Consider the following 22,436-nt stretch of genomic DNA (forward strand, 5'->3'; position numbering starts at 1 on the left):
TGGGGGAGGGGGAGAAAGGTGGGAGGACAGGGAGAAGGGTGGGAGGAGGGGGAGGGAAATGGGAGGCTGGGAGGAGGCGGAAACTTACTTTTTTTCCTTTTCTCAATAAAAAAAAATAAAATATATAAAAAAAAGAATTCAGTTCATTGCTAAATGAACATAACTGAACAAAAGAACCTTTTTTTGTCATACCCTCCTCCCTTCCATCAGTACATTGTCCCAAATCACAAGCACCTATTCTAAACAATCAACTGTCTTATAGCAAATCTCATTTATCTCCACAACAGACTCCTTTGTACCCTGGGTAACAAAGAATCAGATCCAAGGCAAACCTTCTACTTGTGAATATTTCAATGTGACCCCCAAAATATCAGGAATGTCAAATATGACTGTACTTATTATATTTACATCTAAGGATAATTCTTGAACATCAAATATCCAACCAGTATTCAAATTTCCACAATTGTGTCATAGACACTTATGGACAAAATATGACCATCTAAAAGTTCAAACATTGCCAGTAATCTAACATTTCCTCATTGGTTCCTCCTTTTGCTCATACCTTATTTGCTGAACTCCAAGGAGTTCTCCCACTACTTCTATTTTGCGGACAATATCCAGTGTATCATTTCATATGTTACCCTATTCCCATAAACTAGCAGTTAGAAATAGAGACTTGATCAGATTAGGGTTTAAATTTAATTTGGGAACAAGGTTACTTCACAGGAAGGTTGCACTGTAAATGTCCACTGTAAATGTTCCTGTAATGCCAGTAGCCATTGGTGACCTGTGCTTAGGATCAGGCATTTGTTCTAAAATGGTGGAGTTCTATTCTATCACCCTTTCTTCTTCTATTAACTAGAATGCTCTAAGGAAAAGAAACTTCCTCTCAGCCACTATTCGGCTAGCCTGAACTAGGGCTGGTTCCTAAGTACACTTCAAACAAAACTAGGCCTAGCAGTTTGTCAGCATCTTAGGAACTGACATGGAAACGTATTCCATGTGATCCATCACAGTGTTGTTATGCTCACCAATGCTCAATCATCTTTGACCAGCCAGGGCCCACTGACTCTGCATCTGCATTGTTTTGCCAAAGCTCTAATTGTTTTTGTTTTGTTTTGATAGCCTGTGGTGGGATTTCAATAAGTTTAGCCAATGACTTTTGAGGCAACAAATGCTAGGGCATGGTCTTGTCTGCCTAGACACAGCTTAAAAGCTGAGGAAGAGGGTCTCTCTTGCTCTCAGCTCTCTTGGGTAGTATGAGCTGAGCAGACAGCAGAGAGACAGCTTGCGGTTGGTGCTCTTCACCCCTGGGCAGAACTACTGGATAAAGGCAGATGGATCAGTGGCTGCATCTAATTGGTTCTATATCAGTGAGCATTTGTCTCTATCCTATACCTAAAAAAATTCTTGAGACCCTTTAACAGACTCTAGTGCTTTCATGTAACAATAGCCTCATTGCAAAATATTTATGATCACAGATTCAGAATCAGCTTGAGGTGCAAACCAATCTTATTCAACCTGTTTCTTTTTTATTCTTTATTTTTACTAAAGTAAAAATTTCAAATTAAAAATCACCTGTGTCAATAGACTGGCTATTATGGTGGAACATGAAATGAGACATTAAGATTTTTCTTATATCTACTTTCAGCATTCTGTTGAATTCTTTTTTTTTTAAAGCATTTTATAGCAAAGCTGAAAGTTAGATGTTTTAATCTGAGTAACCTAGATTCTGCATGTGAGAAAAAGCATATGACATTTGTCGTTTTCACCCTGGCTTATTTCACTTTATATGATGGTCTAGGGCCATCACTTTCCTGCGAATGACATCATGCCATTCACCTGTTGATGAGTATCTAGGCTGCCTCCATTGTTAAGGCTATTGTGGACAGTGCCACAGTAAACATGGACATGAAAGTCTCTTTGCTGTCTGCTGACTTGGATTCCCTTTTGTATACATCCAGGAGTGGTATAGCTGAATGTACTTCTATTTAAGTTTTTGGGAAACTTCCCTATAGATTTCCATGGTGACTGCACTAAAAATTTACATTCCCACCAACAGTTTGCCCCACAACCCCTGCTCCCCACATCAATAATTGTATGTTTTCTTGATGACAGTCATTCTTACTGAGATAAGATAGAACCTCCATATTATTTTGATTTGCGTTCTCTTAGTGTTCAATATGGTGAACACTTCCTATTTACTTGGCAATTTGTACTTCTTTGGGGGACTTTCTATTCAGTCTATTCAACCATTTATTAATTAGATTATTTCCTTTAATTTTTTGAGTCCTTTAGGCTACCTAGATACTAATCTCTTGTTAGATGTATAGCTGGAAAGTTTCTCTTCAGTTCTGTAGCTGAGTCTTCACAGTGCCTCTTTCCTCTGCAGTGTGGCCGTGTGTTTTTGTTTTGTTCTGATACAATCTCATTTGTCCATTCTTGCTATTTTGTTATTAACTCTTTGAGTGTCCTATTCAGAAAGTCTTTGCTATGCCTATATCTTCAAGTATTTTCCCTTACCAGGTTCAGTCTCAAGTTTTAAATTAAAGCCTATATCCATGTTGAGTAGATTATTATACAGGGCCAAAGATGGGAATATGGTTTCATTCTTTTACATGCAGATATACCAGATATTCCAACACGGTTTGTTGAAGATGCTATCTTTCTCCAATGTATGGTCTGGGAACCTTTGTCAAAAATCAGATGACTGTAAGCTGTGTGGGTTTATCCCTGGGGGGGGGGTTATCTTATTTTTTATTACATTGGTCTACATGTCTGGTTTTGTGCCATTAACATGCTGTTTTTTGCTCTGAGAGCTCTGTAGTATAATTTCAGATTAGTTATTGTGATATCTCCAGAACTGTTCTTTCAGCAAAGGACTGCTTTAGCTATTGATGCTCGCTTGTACTGCCATATGAATCTTAGAATAGTCTTTTTTCTATTGGGAAGAATATCATTAGAATTTTAATTGTACCGAATCTTAGATCATTTTAAATAAGTAGCTATTTTCACAATATTATTTCTGCTAATCCAAGAAGCCTTTGGATTTTCTGGTATTCTCTTCAATTTCTCCCTTTCCCTCCTATTCCCTCATCCCCAATATTCTGTGATTGGGACTGTTCTGCCTTCTTCCATGCCATGGCATTCTGAAAAGTTATTGATTTTCTTTTGTCAATGTATCCTGATACTTCACTGAAAGTATTTATCAGATCTAAGAGATCTATGGTAGTGTTGTTACAGTCTTTTATGTATAGGGTTATACTGTTTACAAATGGGGTAATTTGACTTCTTCCTTTTCTGTTTGTATCTCTTTTATTTCTTTGGCTTGATTTAGCGCTCTAGCAAAGACTGTGAGTACATTATATTAAATAAGGACATAAAAAGTTGGGCACCCTTGTCCCATCCCCCACTTTAAAGGAAATGCTATAAAGTTTGCCATATATATCATTTATTGAGACCCAGTCCTTCTATTCCTAGTTTCTTCAGAACTTTTATCATGAAGAATGTAAAATTTTGTTAAATGCCTTTTCTACATCTACTGAGAACATCTTGTGACTTCTGACCTGAAATGTATTTATGTTTTGTTTGGGTTTTGTGTTGTTGTTGTTGTTAAATTGCTGATTTGTATATGATTTATTCTTGCATCTCTTAAGTAAAGTCAAAGTGGTTATGGTGTTGATCTTCTTGATATGTTCTTGAATTCAGCTTATAAGTATTTTACTGAGAGCTTTTGTGCTTACACTCACTAGTAAAACTGCTATACAATGTTCTCTTCTTGTTGCTCGTTTTCCTGTCCTGCTTCAGTGTCTGGATGACTCCAACTTCACACAAGAGCTTTGCTACTGTCTCTTCCATAGGCACGTGAAGACAGCTGGTGTTAGCTGGTGTAGAAAACTACAGTGAATACACCTGTTCCTGTGCTTTTCTTTGTTGAGGGGTTTTTTTTATTATTGCTTTAATTTTGCTGCATGTTATAGATCTGATTACAAGTTGTATGCATATGTCCTCTTGATTTAATTTTAGTAAGTCATATGTGTCTAGATTTTCCAGTGTTTTGGACAACAGGTTTTCAAAGAGGTCTCTAATTGACCTCTGCATCCAGTAGAATATGTTCTAACAGACCCCTTTCAATCTCTAACTTTATTAACTTAGGTCTTCTCTCTGGTTAATTTGGCTACAGGTTTGTTAATCATTTTTTTTAAAATACTTTGTTTTATTCATTCTAGTATTGTTCTGTTAGTCTACATTTCATTAATTTCAGCATGGTTTTTATTATTTATTTCTGTATACTAATTTGGATTTTGCCTTGTTCTTTTTCTAAGGTCTTTTGGTGCAATCATTTAAAGTTATTTGAGTTCTCACTGACTTCTTTTAAAGTTTTTATTTATGTTTGTGTGGATATATGCATGTGTGTGTGCACAGAGGTCAAAAGTTAACGGCAGGTAGCTTCCTCAACCTCTGCACCATAGTTTTTGAGAAAGGCTCTCTCTTGTATGTGTAGGTGCATGCCCATGTACACGAATGTAGAGGCCAAAGCAAGACACTGAATCTTGCCATACCACTCTGACCTGCCTTGAGACAGGGCTTCACACTGAATGCACAGCTTGGGTTCCTGAGCTTCAGCTAGGCTGGCTGGACAGTAAACCCTTGGGATACAGGACAGTCTCTCACTGAACCAGACACTCACTGATTTGATTAGACTGACTGCTGGGCAAGCCTTAGGGAGCCTTCTGCTGCTACCTCTCAGCTATAAACTTACCTCCTAGAAATGAGTTAGCTATATCCCAAAGGTTCAGGTAAGCGAACTTCCCTACTGTTATTTGACTTTAGAAATTTTTAACTCCCTTATCTATTTTGATAACTTTGTAAAATAATCAAATACAGGAAAATAGTTAAACTCTTAGAGATTGAGTTATTCTGTGGTATAAATCAGATTTTTCCAAAGTCTACATATTTCTTCTTTAACATCAAGACTTGTGATATTAATAAAGCTATAAATTGAGACAGTTTGAAATACTAAATCAGGCCCTCTGAAATAATAAAAATAAATTTATCACTTATAAATAAATATCCAATTTTACCAAGACACAAATTCATAATGAATAAACATTTTCACCTGTGTCAATAGCAGACAATACCATGGGAAAACATAATTCTATAGTTGCTGACCACTTATTTCTTTACAATTTCTGAAAAGATATGGGTTTAGTGGCCAAACACTGCTTACAGCCTCAATTTTTACAATGCTGAATCAAGATGGAAATATATTACTGAATACTAATTATTTTCCCTGGAAGAAAGCAGGATATGAATTGCTATCACAGTACAATCTCTTTTACTCAACAATCCAAGAAGCCCTTTCTTGTAGTTTTTTTGGTAGTTGTTTGTTCTTTGAACTGAAGGAACAAATGCAACTTCTCTGGGCTACAAGTGGCTTTAAAATAAATCAACCAATCAACCGGCCAAAACAAGATTCAAACAAGAAACCTTTGTACCTTCAGTCCTAGCCAGTAACACCTAAAAGAAGTGTTGTTATTTTATCAAAATATCAGAGCTTTCCCTCTACCAAAAAACAAAACACCCTACAGCATGTGTGTAGCAGTAACAGCTTCTCCAATGTGATGGCTTTGATAAGACATTTTTGCCAAAAGCTCATTTTACTTTCTCTCCAAGCATAATATTTATCATTAACTTTGAAACTGGTTTTTACAAGCTTCTCAGTTGTAGTCTGTACTGAGATGTTTTGTGCTAAGAAAAGGAAATTTCTAGATACTATAGTAGTAGGGCATTCTGGTATTAATGATAATTTCATTAATATTTCAAAATCCATTTATATTGTTTTATACCCATATTTTATTTTTTTAGCACAAGTCTAAACACTAATTATTACAACGCTAAGAAGTATGAATTCAGTTTCCCTGGTGCCATGAAAGGCACAGCAGCAGCACAGCACAGGGCTAGACCTCCCATCACCTACTTTAACAAAATTTGTTTCCAACTCTTTACTCAGTCCAGACAAGATTGTTTTAACAGGTAACATTGTAGCTGTGAAAACTGTAATAAAGAACATATAATCTGGATTATTTTCTATGGCCTTAACTCATTCTCTCATGTTTTACTGATTTCACATAACTGGAACCCACCATGCAACATAATCCCACAATCTTACATTCTAAATTTCTCTAAAACCTTATCAGAGGGTACATACAGTTCAAAGGTACTATGGAACTTGTAATTCTCTTTGTTTTCAAAACAAAAGTAAATATGAATACAGACATAACCTTGCTATATTGAAGAGGTATCTGAAACTGACATTCAAATTCACTAGAAAGAAATATAAGACAGTAGGAGACAGCTCTCAGACACAGTCTCATTCTGAGATTCCTGGAGGCAGGATCGCCATTTCGGACCGAGGTAGAGATAAGAAGAACCAGTGACTGGCTGTTTTGTTTTTCTGACCTCCCAGTTGAACCCCGATTTCTGTATCTGGGTTTTTATTAATTATGCTACATTCAGCATCATTTATAATAAAGGTCTAGAGTAATTTACATCTTTCCACAAATCTAAAAACCATTTTTATTGTTGTTGTTTGTTTTGTAAAGCTTAAGGCATTCAAGTGATATGAAGTAAATTAAAAAGAAATATCACCTAGAAAAAGTTAAGTACAATGGCTCTAATAGTAAGACAAACCATATGCTGATTTAAAATGACACACACACACACACACACACACAAATACACTTGGAAAGGTGGAATGTACCTATCTACTAGACAACAGCACACTTTCTACCTGATATGAGCTAGCTTTTCCCTCTTCTGGGAGGGAATTCTTTTACAACTGAGGTAAACAGGATTGCCATAGCATGAATTCTCATTCTTTTTAATATGCTATTTTCCATATTTTCTTCACAAAATAGAAAAATATGGACTTAGTCCTACTAATAGGTGAAACATTATTCTCAGTTTTTTTACCTTTATATTCTAACAAAATACTATTTTCTAAATTACTGTTAAAAGAGACCTAGATATCAATCAGCTTTGCTTATCCTAATATACATTCCCTCCATTTATGTAAAAAAAATAAAGAAAAAATTTATTTTTTAAAAAAAACACACAAATAACTCTCTTATATTTCTAATTTGTACATAGATAACTACCGTTGTGTTTATTTCCTTTGATAATTCATTCCTTTTGGGGATTAGTTGTCTTATGTTATTCTCTAAAGTAGAGATCCACCCCATGTTTTAGAAGTCACTTGACTCTCTAATTATATATCTTGCCTTTCTCCTCCAAGTGAAACTAGTCCACCAGATCCAAAGGTCCCACAGGAGTAACAGTGACATTTCTGGTGGCTAGAAAATCCTTAACACTTAGTTTAAGAGAAAAGGAAAAGAAAGTGTCTAACTGAACCATGTTATGATCATTACTAAAGGCCTCACTATGAATGACTATGCTCTGTTAGGACACTGGATTTAGCGGTTAATGTCAAGAATCATGGCATAATCAAATAACCATTAAATTGACTTTCTTTTTTTTAAAATTTATTTATTTATTTATTTATTTATTATGTATACAACACTCTGTCTGTATGCCTGAAGGCCAGAAGAGGGCGCCAGACCCCCCCCACAGATGGCTGTGAGCCACCACGGGGTCGCCGGGAATTGAACTCAGGACCCCCGGAAGAGCAGGCAACGCTCCCAACCACCGAGCCATCTCTCCAGCCCTAAATTGACTTTCTTTTTAGTTTTGTGGAAACAGGATCTCACTGTGAGGCCAGGATGGCCTAAATTTCATGATGATTCCCTATCTCAGCCTCCTAAAGGCTGGGAATGCAGGTAGGCACAGAATTCTCAGGTAACATTACTCCAATCCTAGTATGGCTTACTGAGTATCAATCAATCTTCAGTCTATTTCTTAAAGAGTGGAGTAAGGCAGGCCATGGGGAACAGTGGACTGGTCTTTAAAAGCTAAACCCTTGATGGGCTGCGGTGGCGCATGCCTTTAATCCCAGCACTAAGGAGGCAGAGGCAGGTGGATCGCTGTGAGTTTGAGGCTAGCCTGGTCTACGAGAGCTAGTTCCAGGATAGGCTCCAAAGCTACAGAGAAACCCTGTCTTGAAAAACAAAACAAAAACAACAACAACAACAAAAAGCTAAACCCTCTAACATGTAAGAACAGTTAAACTTCCCAAACTTACATATAGAACATTATGAAATCAACACCAGCAAGTCAAGTTAAGTAAAACTGTGCCTCAAATACCTTTGAATAGGGAGAAATTCTGAATGTTGGTGTCTTCATTAGGAAGCAAGGTTTCCTCCCACGTGATCTTGTCTAATGATCCTTGGTTTTATCATCAGATCGGTTCCAGTTACATTTTCATTAGTATGGACAGATCTAAAGCAGAAGAAAAAAGGCACATTTAGGCCACAGAAATCCATTAGGCACACAAAGGTTCTTAGATGCTCTAATTGGATAAGAATGCCAATTCTCATTGTGTCACTACTGCAGGTGGAAAAGAAATTAAATCCAAGATTACAGGAATAACAGAGAAATATATAAAGTTGATGGGAAGTTGACTGCTTTTTTTTTTTTTTTAAGTTCAGGTCCCTTATGGAGAGCTGCAGCAAACTTATGGACATGAGTTTTCACTGATGTCCCAAAGAATCAAAAGGCCTCAGACTACACCAACACAGAACTGCTGAAGTCATCCAAGCAACATCCTCTACACCCTGCCCCAGGTAAAACCAAACAATAAAAAGAGACAGAAGTTCCACTGTCTCGAAAAACCAAAAAAAAAAAAATTTAGGGATAGCAAAGAACCCAGTATTATGGCTAGTGTTCATATTTGGGCCACTGGTAATGCTGACTGTCCCTACTTCACCTCAGAATTACACCAAGCAGTGGGGACCTTACAGGGAGAGCTTTCTTAAGAAATGTGAGTCCTAATGGCTTTAGTTTAATCACTCAGGGAGAAGTCAGCATGCTAGGAATCTAACCCTGCCAACTAACTGAGCTGTATACCAACCCTAAGAGCTAACTCTTCATTCACATCCCTCTAAATCACAAACAGATAACCAAGCTCCAGAGATGATCACTCTATTGGGTCAATTTAGGACCCTGGGCTACTTAATTCCTTCTGTGGTTCCCAGAACTAACGTTCAGCCAGCTGTATTTGAACGCTAACCATCTGGACAACTACCTTCTCTCCTATTTTCATGCCCACAGTGTTCTCTGCTTTTTCACCCACCCTATTTATTCCACAACTGCTGTCCTTTATTCCACACAAATGGGCAAGTGTCTGAAAAAAGCGTTTCGCATCACTAATAAACAGGGAAATGCAAATCAAAATCACAATGAGTTATCATCTCACTTCAATAAGAATGGGCACTATCAAAAAGACAAAAGACAGCAAGTGCTGATGAGGATGTGGAAGAAAGGGAACCCTTGTACACTGCGGTTGGGAATGCAAATTACTACCTCCATTATGGAAAACAGTATGGAGATTCCTCAAAAATTAAAAATAGAACTACCATATGATCCAGAAACTCCATTTCTGGATCTATATCCAAAGGAAATGAAATCAGTACATCAAAGAGACATCTGCACTCCAATGCTCATTGCAGCACTATTCATAATAGCCAAGAAATGAGAACAACCGAAGTGCCCATCCACTGATGAATGGGTAACGATAATGTGGTGTACACACCCAGTGAAAACAGATTGAAATCCTGTCATTTGTGACAAAATGGCTGGAACTGAAGATAATTGCATTAATTGACATAAGCCTGAAGGATGAGTACTGCATAATCTCACTCACATGTGGAATATAAAAGTTGATCTTGTAGATGTTAAGAATAAAATGGTCATGACCAGAGGCTGTAGAGATTAGGAGCAGAGAGAGACAGGAAGAGACTCAGCAATACATACTAACCTAGATAGAAATAGGAAATTCTGGCGGTCTGTCGTACAGTGGTGTTACTGTACAGCATTGTAGTATATACTTCAAAAAGCTAGAAGAAAGAAATTAAGTGTTTTTACCATAAAGAAATGATGTTTGGAGAAATAAACATTTAACTTGACAAAAACATTACATAATGAACATATACATGTATCAACACCATTGGACCCCTGAAGTTTCCTGGTTGGAAAGCTCAGGTTATGTGGCAAGTTTCAGGTCAATGAGAGGTCCTATTTCAAAAAACAAGGTGGACAGTAACTGAGGAACAACAGCTGAGGTTCTACTCTGTGCTTCACACTCATGTGCATACATGTATGTGTGCACACACAAACACACACAGAAGAGGGAAATTACCTGATGCCCCACAAATAAGCACAATTTTTTTTATTTTGCCATGATTACTTTAATTCTGCTCCAGATGTGCTTATATACAATATTAAAGTATATCTCTTTAAAATATAAGTTTTTTTCCTTTTTTACTTTGGTAATCTATCTAAAGTTTTGTTAATTGAGCTGATTTTTTATTTTTTTTACCATAAATGGATTTATTTTTTTTCTATGTAGCTTTTTTTAAATTTATTTATTTATTAAAGATTTCTGTCTCTTCCCCGCCTCCTTCTCCCATTTCCCTCCCCCCCAATTAAGTTCCCCCCCCTCCTCAGCCCGAAAAGCAATCAGGGTTCCCTGTCCTGTGGGAAGTCCAAGGAACCCCCACCTCCATCCAGGTCTAGCAAGTTGAGCATCCAAACTGCCTAGGCTCCCACAAAGCCAGTGCATGCAGTAGGATCAGAAACCCATTGCCATTGTTCTTGAGTTCTCAGTAGTCTTCATTGTCCGCTATGTTCAGAGAGTCCAGTTTTATCCCAGGCTTTTCCAGACCCAGGCCAGCTGGCCTTGGTGAGTTCCCAGTAGAACATCCCCATTGTCTCAGTGTGTGGGTGCACCCCTCGTGGTCCTGAGTGAGGTAAGCTAGACCCAAAAAGAGGAACATGGGATGTACTCACTCATATTTGGTTTCTAGCCATAAACAAAGGACATTGAGCCTATAATTAGTGGTCCTAGAGAAGCTAAATAAGGAGAACCCAAAGAAAAACATATAGGCATCCTCCTGAATATTAACCTTCATCAGGCGATGAAAGGAGACAGAGACAGAGACAGAGACTCACATTGGAGCACCGGACAGAAATCTCAAGGTCCAAATCAGGAGCAGAAGGAGAGAGAGCACGAGCAATAAGCACAATTTTTATATTTTCATCCATCAGTTAAAAAGATACATTTAAAAATTCTACCTCATAGTAGGGTAGTGTTGGCATATAACTTTAATCCCAGCACTCAGGGTGCAGAGGCAGGTGGATCTCTGTGAGTTCAAGGCCAGCCTGGTCTACAAACCAAGTTCCAGGACAGCCAGGACTGTTGCACAGAGAAACCCTGTCTTGAAAAAACAAAAATAAGTTAATATTATTTGTACAGTTTATGTATAAATTTAAAAATACGTGTACAATAATCTTAAATTGGATTTAGGGAAATGGGCCAGTGGACCAAAAGCTTGCTGTACAAGCATTGGGGACCTGAGTTCAGATCCCCAGTACCCATGTAAAAGCTGGGTATGGTGGTGAGCATCTGCAAGCCGAGTAATCAGGGCTAAAGTCACAGCTCTCCAGAGCTGACAGGCTAGCCCATCTAACTGAACTGATGAGCTCCAGGGTTGGTGAAGAGACCATGTTTTAGAAAAATAGTAATGTGAAAAATACCCAACATTGGCCTCTGGCCTCCACAAGCACACACACATTTGCATGTATGTTCATATATGGGTACATACACGCAAGTACATACATACATGCACCAAACACATATAAATTTTAAAAACCTAAAATGTTTATTCTATTAATAAACAAGTTCCCTTCTATACTGTTTTATCTTTACTTTCAAGCTGACTCCATGAGTCCATTTGAAACTTATTAACTGCTATTCACACTGAAAAATAGAGGGATAATCCTCAAAGAAACAGGTCTCAAAATCTGAAATAATAAAAAAAAATCTGAAATAATTAACACTTGCTGAGGGTTGATTTCCATGGGCTTGAGACAAATGAAACACAGTATAAAAGAGATAAAGGCCAGGGATGTTCTGCTCTACTTGGAGGGTACAGTAAATGCTTTGCTAAGGAAGTAGCCCCCCTGATTAAATTTTCATAAATGAGGCAAATAAAGAAAAATGAGAGCATTGTAGAAGATCAGCAAGAACAGACATTTGAAATGGCATATACCTTGTCAAGCACTCTCTCTGATAGTTGAAATAAGAAATGTCCCCAACAGGCTCATGTGAACGAACACTTAGTTCCCAGGTGGTGCACTGATTAGGAAGCTTATGGAGTCTTTAGGTGGTGGAGCCTTGCTAGAGGAAGTACATCACTGGAGCTGGGCCTTGAGAGTTTATGCCTTTGCTCTATTTCCTATTTTCTCTCTCTGCTTCCTATGTATAGATAAAATATGATCAGTCAACTTCCTGCTTCTGCCACCATGCCATACGTTTCCCCATGATGGACTTCATCTCTCTGGAACCATAAGTTAAAATAAATCCTTTCTTCATTTAAGTTGCTTTTGTCAGTGTATTTTATCATAGCAGCAGCAAAGTAATTAATGCAGAAACTAGTACCAGGAAACAGCGTTTGTTGCTGTGAAGAACCTGCCTATGTTGTTTTTCAGAAGAATGTGAAAGACTCTGGAACTTTAGACTAGCAAAGCTATTGAATGTTATGAGCTGAGTTTAGTGGGCCATTCTCACAGAAGCCTTGAAGATAGGTAATGAAGACAGTGGAGGTCCGGCTTATGGGGTTTCTGAGATGAACAAGGACCCTATCAGCAATTGGGCTAAAAGCCTTTCATATGAGAGTTTGCCAAAGAATCTAGCTGTATTCTGCCCACGTCCCGAGAAGCTGCATCCGCTAAATTAAAACACAGAGGAAATTTTAAGATAGCATAATGCTGAGTCTGTGGCCTGGTTATTACTGATTACTCTAACACAGCTATAAAATGAAAAAACAGCAACAGATGTGTCATAAAGAAATGAAAGATGTACAGTTTGGTGAGGAAGCTGAAGACTGTAGTCAAGACGTGTGTTGAAAAGAGGCAGTAATGGTTAAAGAATTTAACCATTAGAGAGAGCCTCCTGCTCTGCACTGAAAAAACAGAGAAGCTACCCTCAGGGTCAAACCCACCAGTATGCCTCCAACTTATGATGAGAACCCAAGGGATTCCTTGCTCCTAGCAAGCAACTGCCTAGTGAGGTTTTCATCAGTTTCCGTGTGTAGAAGCTTCTGTAGCTGTTGTCCAGGGGGTCAGGGAACATCCTAAGCTGGCAGGTGAACATGGTAGTCTCATCTATGTGGTAATGGTTCTAGAGACAAGAAACAAGATTGAAGAGTTATGGGTTCTTTCCCCACAGTTTATGAGAGCCACAGAGGCTAGGCAATGTGTGGCAGGATTGGAGTCCATGTGAGTAGATCTTAAGAGGCCATTGGTAAAATCAGTTAATGTGAAGCAGCCTAGATTACGTGGAGATACTAAGATGTTGGAGATGCAGAATTGTAAGATAAGCACCAAGGAGAAGAGCTTACTGGGAGTTGATCTAGTCCAGAGGGGGCAAAAGTGTTAGATAGCAAAGCTGAAGGGGCAGAGCAATCTAAGCCCTTTAAAACTCAAGAGCTAGACACATGACAGGATTTAGTGTTTGCCCTGCTGGGTTTCAGGCTCGCTTTGGTCTATTTTTTTCTCATTGTGTTCTCCATTCCTTTTTGGAATGCTAATGTATACTTTGTACTATTGTATTTTGGAACTATGTGATTTTTTTTTTCATTTATTTTTACTTTACAAGGGGTCACAGTTAAGAGATTGCCTTATATCTCAAAAGACACTTTGAGTTTTGGCCTTTTGAACAGTGGGAAGACCATTAACGGTTACAGGGGATGTTGAAGAAATTGAACTAAATGCATTCTGCATCATGTGTTGGCCATGGGACTGTTTTTTCTTTTTGCTTCCTGTGTGTGGAAGAAAATATGATCAGCCACTTTCTTTTTTTTAAATATTTATTTATTATGTATACAATATTCTGTCTGTGTGTATGTCTGCAGGCCAGAAGAGGGCACCAGACCTCATTACAGATGGTTGTGAGCCACCGTGCGGTTGCCAGGAACTGAACTCAGGACCTTTGGAAGGGTAGGCAATGCTCTTAACCACTGAGCCATCTCTCTAGCCCCCATCAGCCACTTTCTTGCTCCTGCCACCATGCCACACTTTCCCCAGTATAATGAACTCCATCTCTCTGGAACCAAAAGCTAAAAGACATCTTTTCTTCCTTAAGGTGCTTTGTCACTGTGTTTGTCAGTGTGTTCTATCACAGCAGCAGAAAAACAGCTAATGGAACTCCAAACAGTTCCACTTTTACACAGATGCAGAAAGCCACAAAAACATGCCTCCCCTGATTGGGGGTGGGGGATCACACAGACATAGACAGATACACACACGCAGATACACACACACACACACACACACACACACACACTCTTATTATAACAAAGAATGGTGCAGAATACTACAACCAAGTAAATTTATTATTTACCAAGTAAGTCTAGTAAAATTCCTAGTAAATTTTTTTTCTCCTTGGAATTTTTTTTTTCTCCTCCAAGAAATGACTGTAAACTGTTTGGTAAATCACAGAAAAAGAAGAAAAAAAGGTTCAGTAAGAACCTAGCTGAAATTCTAATGAATTCTTCAAAATCTAGTATAAACCAGTATGCCATTTTGGAATAGCTGTGGATCCCCAGACACAAAGACTTAAGTGGAAGACAATCCACGTGCCTCAAACAGGTGTCCCAAGAAAGATTAAAAATATGACAGGAAAGGCTACCTTCAATTAGTAAGAGACCCATGGCACATAGAATCAAGATCTGAGCTCTGGTCCCCAGAACTCAAGAAACAGGCCAGTAATTTTCATGGTGGCATGTGCCTATAATCTCACACTGTGGGTTGGGAAGACTAGCAGATTTCTGAAGCTCATTTTTCAACCAATCAAGCAGAATCAATGAACCTCAGAATTAATGAAACCTGTCTCAAAAAATAAAAGTGGAGAACAGTCCTGAAAGATACCCCATGTCAATCTCTGACTTCCACATGCATGTGCACACGGGTGTACATACACAGAGTGAGACAGGAGGTCAGAGAAGCCCTGAATTATTAGAACAATATGCAGAAAGAATCAAGGAATGGGTCTAAAAGCTTGCCTGTTCTCCAAAAGGGGGAAAAAGCCTAGAATTTAGAGAAACAATAGAAAACCTTTCACTTTGGTATCCAGGCAAAATTCACTGCTTAAAGGGAGAGTAAAATCAAAATGCTTAAGCCTCTGGGGAGGCGATGTGGTTTGGAAAAAACTCAGTGTGAGAAACAAAGAATACTGTTGCTAGGGTTGAGGAACAAGAAAAGGTAATGGGTAAGGAATGTTGCACCAATCACAAGAAGACATCTAATATAACTAGGGGAAGGGTAGGGGGTTCCTGTCCAGGACTAACCACAAATAAATAGTAGAATATGACTTCCATAAGGGAACGAGAACAAGAATGCTGACAAAGCCCAAACCTCAGTGCCTGACTGCAATTCATTCCAGATCAGAACAAAGAGAAGCCATATCAATCATTAGGAGATGGACAACAACATAAAATACAATCCTCTGTGGAACAGATGTGCGAAGACTGCTGGAAGGTGAGTGGTGCAAAACAAAGAGGGCAAACAGCATGCAATGCTGTGTGCAGTGATCTAGACACAGTGAGCAGAAGATAGTGTTTAGGAAGTTTAAAGCCAGGGGTAAACTAAAAGTAATGACTGTAAACCCAAACCCAGCTCAGTTCCTGACACAAGGACTCAAGGCACAGCACAGAGGACCAGAGAGAACTGCAGAAGAAGAACACCCGCATCTCCTCTGTCCCTCTGCAAGGACTCACCATAAGGAAAAATTTAGGATGCATGAACAACAGCAAGAAAAACAGACATTTAGGGTGGAAGACGAGGCTCAGCAGGTAAAGGTGCTTGTTGCTCTTGCAGAAGTCCAATATTCAGTTTCTAGCATCCACATTAGGTTGCTCACAACCTACAACTCTAGCTCAAGGGAATCAACACCTTTTTCTGGCCTCCATAGGCCATATATACACATACATACACACTAAAAAGTAATATTACAGGAAATCTAAAAAAAAAAAACCCTTCTACTAAGATTAAGAGATAAAACTACCAACAGAATCAGAAATGATAAAGTTGTTGAAACCATAGAAGACTTTCATGTAACCATAATATTAGACAATCTAGTAAAAACAAAAAAGTAAACCAGTAAGTATGAGAAATGTTAAAGGAAGTTAGTTCTCCATGCAAGAGCAAAATACCAGGTGAAAAACAAAAACAAAAACAAAAAAACAAATAGTCTACATAAGCGACCCCCAAAACTCCACCAAAGAACTCCTACAGCTGATAAACACCTTTAGTAATGTGGCAGGATACAAGATCAACTCCAAAAAATCAGTTGCCCTCTTATACACAAAGGATATGGAAGCAGAGAGGGAAATCAGAGAAGCTTCACCTTTCACGATAGCCACAAATAGCATAAAATATCTTGGGGTAACTCTAACCAAGGAAGTAAAAGATCTATTTGACAAGAACTTTAAGGCATTGAAGAAAGAAATTGAAGAGGATACCAGAAAATGGAAGGACCTCCCTTGCTCTTGGATTGGGAGAATCAACATAGTAAAAATGGCAATTCTACCAAAGGCAATTTATAGATTCAATGCAATCCCCATCAAGGTCCCATCAAAATTCTTCACAGATCTTGAGAGGACAATAATCAACTTTATATGGAAAAACAAAAAACCCAGGATAGCCAAAACAATCCTATACAATAAAGAATCTTCTGGAGGCATTACCATCCCTGACTTCAAACTCTATTACAGAGCTACTGTGATGAAAACAGTGTGGTACTGGCCTAAAAACAGAGAAGTCGGCTAATGGAATCGTATAGAAGACCCAGATTTTAACCCACAAACCTATGAACACCTCATTTTTGATAAAGGAGCTAAAAGTATACAGTGGAAGAAAGAAAGCATCTTTAACAAATGGTGCTGGCACAACTGGATGTCAACATGTAGAAGAATGAAAATTGACCCATATCTATCACCATGCACAAAACTCAAGTCCAAATGGATTAAAGACCTCAATGTCAGTTTGAACACACTGAACCTGATAGAAGAGAAAGTGGGAAGTACCCTACAACAGATGGGCACAGGAGATCGCTTCCTAGGTATAACCCCAGCAGCACAGACATTAAGGGCAACATTGAATAAATGGGACCTACTAAAACTGAGAAGCTTCTGTAAAGCAAAGGACACTGTCACTAAGACAAAAAGGAAAATAAATATAAAAATATTTTTCCTCTTATTTTTCTTTTTCCCATTTTTGTATTTTTATGAGTGATGTGCATGTTTGTGTACTTGTTTACAGGTATGTAGGCATACTTGTGTGTGTAAGTGCACATGAACATTGTTACTCATGTATGTTGGAGGCCTGAGGCTGATGTAGGGAAACACTATCCATCAATCATCTTATTCAATGAGGTAGTCCTCTCAAACAAACCCAGAGCTTACCAATATGGCTAGATTTGCTAGCCAGCTTGCTCTGAGGATCCTCTAGGGTCTTTGCCTTCCAAAGCTGAAATTCCAGGCAGCTGCCATGAGCATCCAAGATTTACATGTGTACTCTGGTCCTCATGATTGTAGGGCAGGTTAACTAGCCACTAAACAATCTTCCCAGCTCTCCTCTTATTTCTGTTCACTTGAGGTTATAACTAATTAAACATAGTATAATATACTGCAGGGTACAAAACATATAAAGAAATTTTAAAATGTGCTATAGCATAAAATGGAAGATTAAAATGAGACCAACTTGCTATAAGTCTATCATATGACATATGGAGTGACATTATTTTAAGCAAGATGTGAAAGGCTGAAGACATGCATCTTTTTAAATTTGTTTTATTTTGTTTTTGAGGCAGGATTTTACTATATAGTTTTGGCTGTCCTGTGATGGGGCGGCTTTGCTGGGACCCAAGATAGAAGGTGTGCACCTCCGTGTGCACCCTCTCTATACCTTTTCCCATAGGACACTGCTGTGCTTGGATTTCTCATTTCCTGTTTCTTGAGTTTTCCCCTTATAATAAATAAAATATAATTGTTTTATCCTTCGCTAGCCTGGTTATTTCTACAGTCATGGAACACACTATTCAGACCAGGCTAGCCTCGAACTCTCAGAGATCCACCAGCTTCTGCCTCCTGAGTGTTGGGATTAAAGGTGGCTAAGATATTCCATCTTTTAAAACTTTGGACTAATAGTTCTCACCAGGAACAAATATTCTCCCAACATCACCCTACACACACAAAGAACTTTTAACAAAGCCTACATACACATATGCATAACACACACACATATACACACACACAAACAAAAAAGACAAAGAAATAAAACAAATTAAATGAGAGTCATGTGCTCAAATTAAATCAAGGGCCTCAACATAGATTTCTACCATTCAAAAGATACTATTCTAAAAACATAATGTTAAGCAATAAACTAGCTGTAAGATAAATATCTGATAAAGAACCTGTTTCTAGAATACAATGAATTGTTTAACACAGCAAGAAAATAAGAATCCAATAATGTAATAGGGAAATATCTGAACAATGCAAAGATGACAACTCTCAACACATAATCTAGATAATCCAACTCATGTGTTTAATCTCTCCCACTACCCCTTTGCCCATTCCTGTCTAAATGTTTAATTCAATATTCTGGTTCAAACGAGGAAATATGCATAAATGAAAAACAGTATTCTCCCTTAGCTGTGGTTTTGTTTTTTAGTTTGAATTATCTGTTGTAGTCGATGGGAGTGCAAAATATTAAATAGAAAATTCCAAAACAATTTATATAAAATTTAAATGTATGTCACTCAGAGTAGTACAACAAATTCTATGTCATCCCATTCTGAAATGAAGAGAATAGATACTTTTCTTGAGGTGCTGTCAGAATGCCAACAGTAGCCTGAGGCTATGTCACACTGCCCAGGTCATTTACTCAACTTCAGCAGATCACATGGGCACTACGATATCTCGTACCATTACGAGAAAGGTAAGTACTTACACATTCTTACAGTGGAGTAAGATGTGTTTTAGTCCTCCACTCCATCTTCGTGCTGCTGATCCAACCAATGCCTTGGAAGCACTAGGCAAGCCCTTTACCATTAAACCACGTTCTCAGATGTTTCCTCCTGTGTAGTATAGCTCATCTCATATCATTTTTATATTATCTCCACATATATAATCCTTTAAACAATTTCACAATATTAAATGATGTATGTAATTTAATTAGTCTCTCACTGGTACTGCTTCAAATATTTTGACACTGCCATCAATACTATGTTACTCAGGAAGTAAAATTACTTAGCTAAAGTATTCATATTTTAATTATAATTTTTGTTTCGTTTGTTTTTTGAGACAGGGTCTCTCTACATTGACCTGGCTGTCCTGGAGCTCACTATATAGACCAGGCTGACTTTGAACTCACAGAGATCCTCCTGCCTCTGCCTCTGCCTCACAAGTGCTAGGATTAAAGGCATGAGCCACCACACCCAGCTTAATTATGATAATTTTTGATAAACCGTGCTCTACAAAGTTTAGCTGGGCTTTAGGAAAATAGGGAATGTGCCACCAACTTTCCATATCAGGATAAATTCTCATAGTACAGCTCCAATTACTCAGGATAAATTTGTACAGAATAAAAATAATAAGAGATTTTTATATACATACTTTATTTCATTTTTGGTTTTTTGAGACAAGGTCTCATTCTATAGCATAGTCTGGCCTAGAACTGGCTATGTAGCCCAGTACTGAACTTGTAATCTTAAAGTCTTCATTTCCCAAACATGGGGATTACAGATGTAAGCTACCACACCAGGCTAAAAAGATTGTAACAAGGCCTCGCATGATTTTAAAATCCTTTAAATTAAGATAATTTTTATTTAACACTTATAACATCCAATTTCTAACAGGATTACAATTAAAGCATAAGATCAATCAAAACCCTGTAAGTCCAATTATAATATGATTGGTGATAAGGCCACATGCTTTCCTCCAAAGATGACTCTCATGAATTCCTTCCTTTCAAGTACATTATATGACCTATCCATTTCCCAGACCCTTAACCCTGGCTGGCCCTTCATCTGACCAGGGGATATGATGGAAATGATGTTCTTAAACTCCAGAAATGGGCAGGACTAGCAGCTTCCCTCTTCTGCCCCTTGGAAGCCATGTAAGAGGTCTGAACATCTAACATCACGATGCTGTGGAGAAGCCATGTATAGATACTGGAAGTGTCAGTCATATGAGTGAAGTTACAGACAGACCAGTCCAGAGCAACAAGCAACTGAGTAAGTGTCACCCCAGCTGAGAAAGAAAGAAAGAAAGAAAGAAAGAAAGAAAGAAAGAAAGAAAGAAAGAAAGAAAGAAAGAAAGAAAGAAAGAAAGAAAGAAAGAAAGAAAGAAAGAAAGAAAGAAAGAAAGAAAGAAAGAAAGAAAGAAAGAAAGAAAGAAAGAAAGAAAGAAGGAAGGAAGGAAGGAAGGAAGGAAGGAAGGAAGGAAGGAAGGAAGGAAGGAAGGAAGGAAGAGCTATTTAAGCTATCAAGTTTGGGGCTAATTTTTGTTCTGTGTCATTAAGCAATTGAAACAGATACTATCAAACTTATGGTAGTAGCAATTGCAAATATTGAGTGTCAAAATTCAGTTCATCTATTCCAGGTGCTAAGTTTCCATTTGCTGACAAGAAAAAAACATGTGAAATTTCTATCAGGACTATATCAAGTTACTCAAGTAACAATGAACTTAGTGCACTTAGCTTCAGAAGTAATTTTCGAAAATGCACATTATTTAAATGATGTTTCTTGCAGAGAGGTTCTGTACAGACAGATGACATATTAAATCAGAACTGAGCACACAGGCATTTTCATGTCATAGGAGACCAACATGACATGATCTTGATATTTTTGTTCTCTGAAGGCTTAATATAAGAAACTAGATGAATGCATGCATAATTAAGAGATTCACTAGACTGTCTTCCTCATAGCTGAAGTTTTAAGGGGGCTTTTGATAGACACAAAATGACTGTCAGTTTCTGATTATAATAAATATTCTGCAACATTGGTCAAAGTTAAAGGCATATACTTTAGGGCCCCAAAGTCTCTCCTGGATTTCTTCTTGATTGCTCCCATGACAAACATCTTATGCTCTTTAACATATCCCATGAAAGTCCCTCGATCTTAGCTTAAGTAATGTTCAATAGCATCTGTTCAGAGAGTTTTCCTTCTCAGTCACGCAGTGCAGCATGCACTTAAACTCCAACCCCTTGGGGGTAAACCAGGATTCTTCATTGGAAGATACATAAATTAGATCATTTATTTAATCATTAATTTCTATTATATGAATTCAAGAATATTTATTTTTGCTTGGGTTATAATCTAATATTATGGGTTTGATTTGTTTGTTGTTCAAATTGTTGCAGCACTTGGTCACTGGGTGCTTTTTTTCAGATCAGTATCCCCATTCCTCTGCCAAGCCCTTTTAGAATTTGGAGTATTCCCTGTCCTGGCCTAAAATCTGCCATTCTCCAAAAACCCTAGTTTTTCTATTAAAGGGTTTTTAGTTTGTTTTCGAGACAGGGTTTCTCTGTGTAGCTTTGTAGCCTGTTCTGGCACTTGCTCTGTAGAACAGGTTGGCTTCATACTTATAGAGATCTGCCTGCCTCTACTTCCCGAGTACTGAGATTAAAGGCATGCACCACCATGGCCCAACATATTAAGGAATATTTTTAACCCCCAAAGTCTGAGTGTTGTGTGCGTGCTACTTGGTATCACTGTCTCCAGGCCCTCCTGAACGAGATGGGAAAGAATGAGGGTAACGAGCCATCTGTTCATGTATATCCACAATCAGTTCTTTAGCTGGCTATACTAAACAAGCACTCATACTAATGTCTTTAGTACATGGTTCTTTCTAGTCTTCCCTTCACCTAAAATTTCACTCCCCAAAGTAATAAACCTGTCTTACACTAGTTGCCAGTTATTTATGTTTCTAATATCCACACTTTTCTGAACTAATAGAATCCTCATTTTAGATGTACTGTCCAACAATATGACCTAGATAGTCTGTCTGTATACTCTCCAGGTTGATTTTTCACACTCATAACTTTAGACACTGGTGGTTTGGATGTGAATGGCCTCCACAGGCTCATAAATTTCAAAAACTGATACCCAGCTGGCAGAACTTTTAGGGAATGATTAGGAAGTAAGGCCTTGTTGGAGAAGATATGTCACTGATATTGGGCTTTGAAGTTTTGGAAGACTC

General features: G+C 38.0%; 1 protein-coding gene across 5 annotated transcripts in view; it reads right to left on the reverse strand.

The window, feature by feature from the left end:
* Positions 1-22,436, reverse strand: part of Ncoa1 (nuclear receptor coactivator 1) — a 228,516-nt gene that overhangs the window by 160,190 nt on the left and 45,890 nt on the right. For 4 of the 5 annotated variants that reach the window (XM_013351390.2, XM_013351387.2, XM_013351391.2 and 1 more), the window contains exons 2-3: positions 9,935-10,013; positions 8,263-8,397 (exon numbers count right to left, since the gene is read on the reverse strand). The gene's annotated coding sequence lies outside the window, so the exon portion shown is untranslated. The remainder of the gene's footprint in view (positions 1-8,262; positions 8,398-9,934; positions 10,014-22,436) is intronic. The other variant, XM_026785881.1, reaches the window with a different exon arrangement.

Source organism: Microtus ochrogaster, linkage group LG3, assembly GCF_000317375.1.
Source record: "Microtus ochrogaster isolate Prairie Vole_2 linkage group LG3, MicOch1.0, whole genome shotgun sequence".
NCBI classification, from domain to species: Eukaryota; Metazoa; Chordata; class Mammalia; order Rodentia; family Cricetidae; genus Microtus; species Microtus ochrogaster.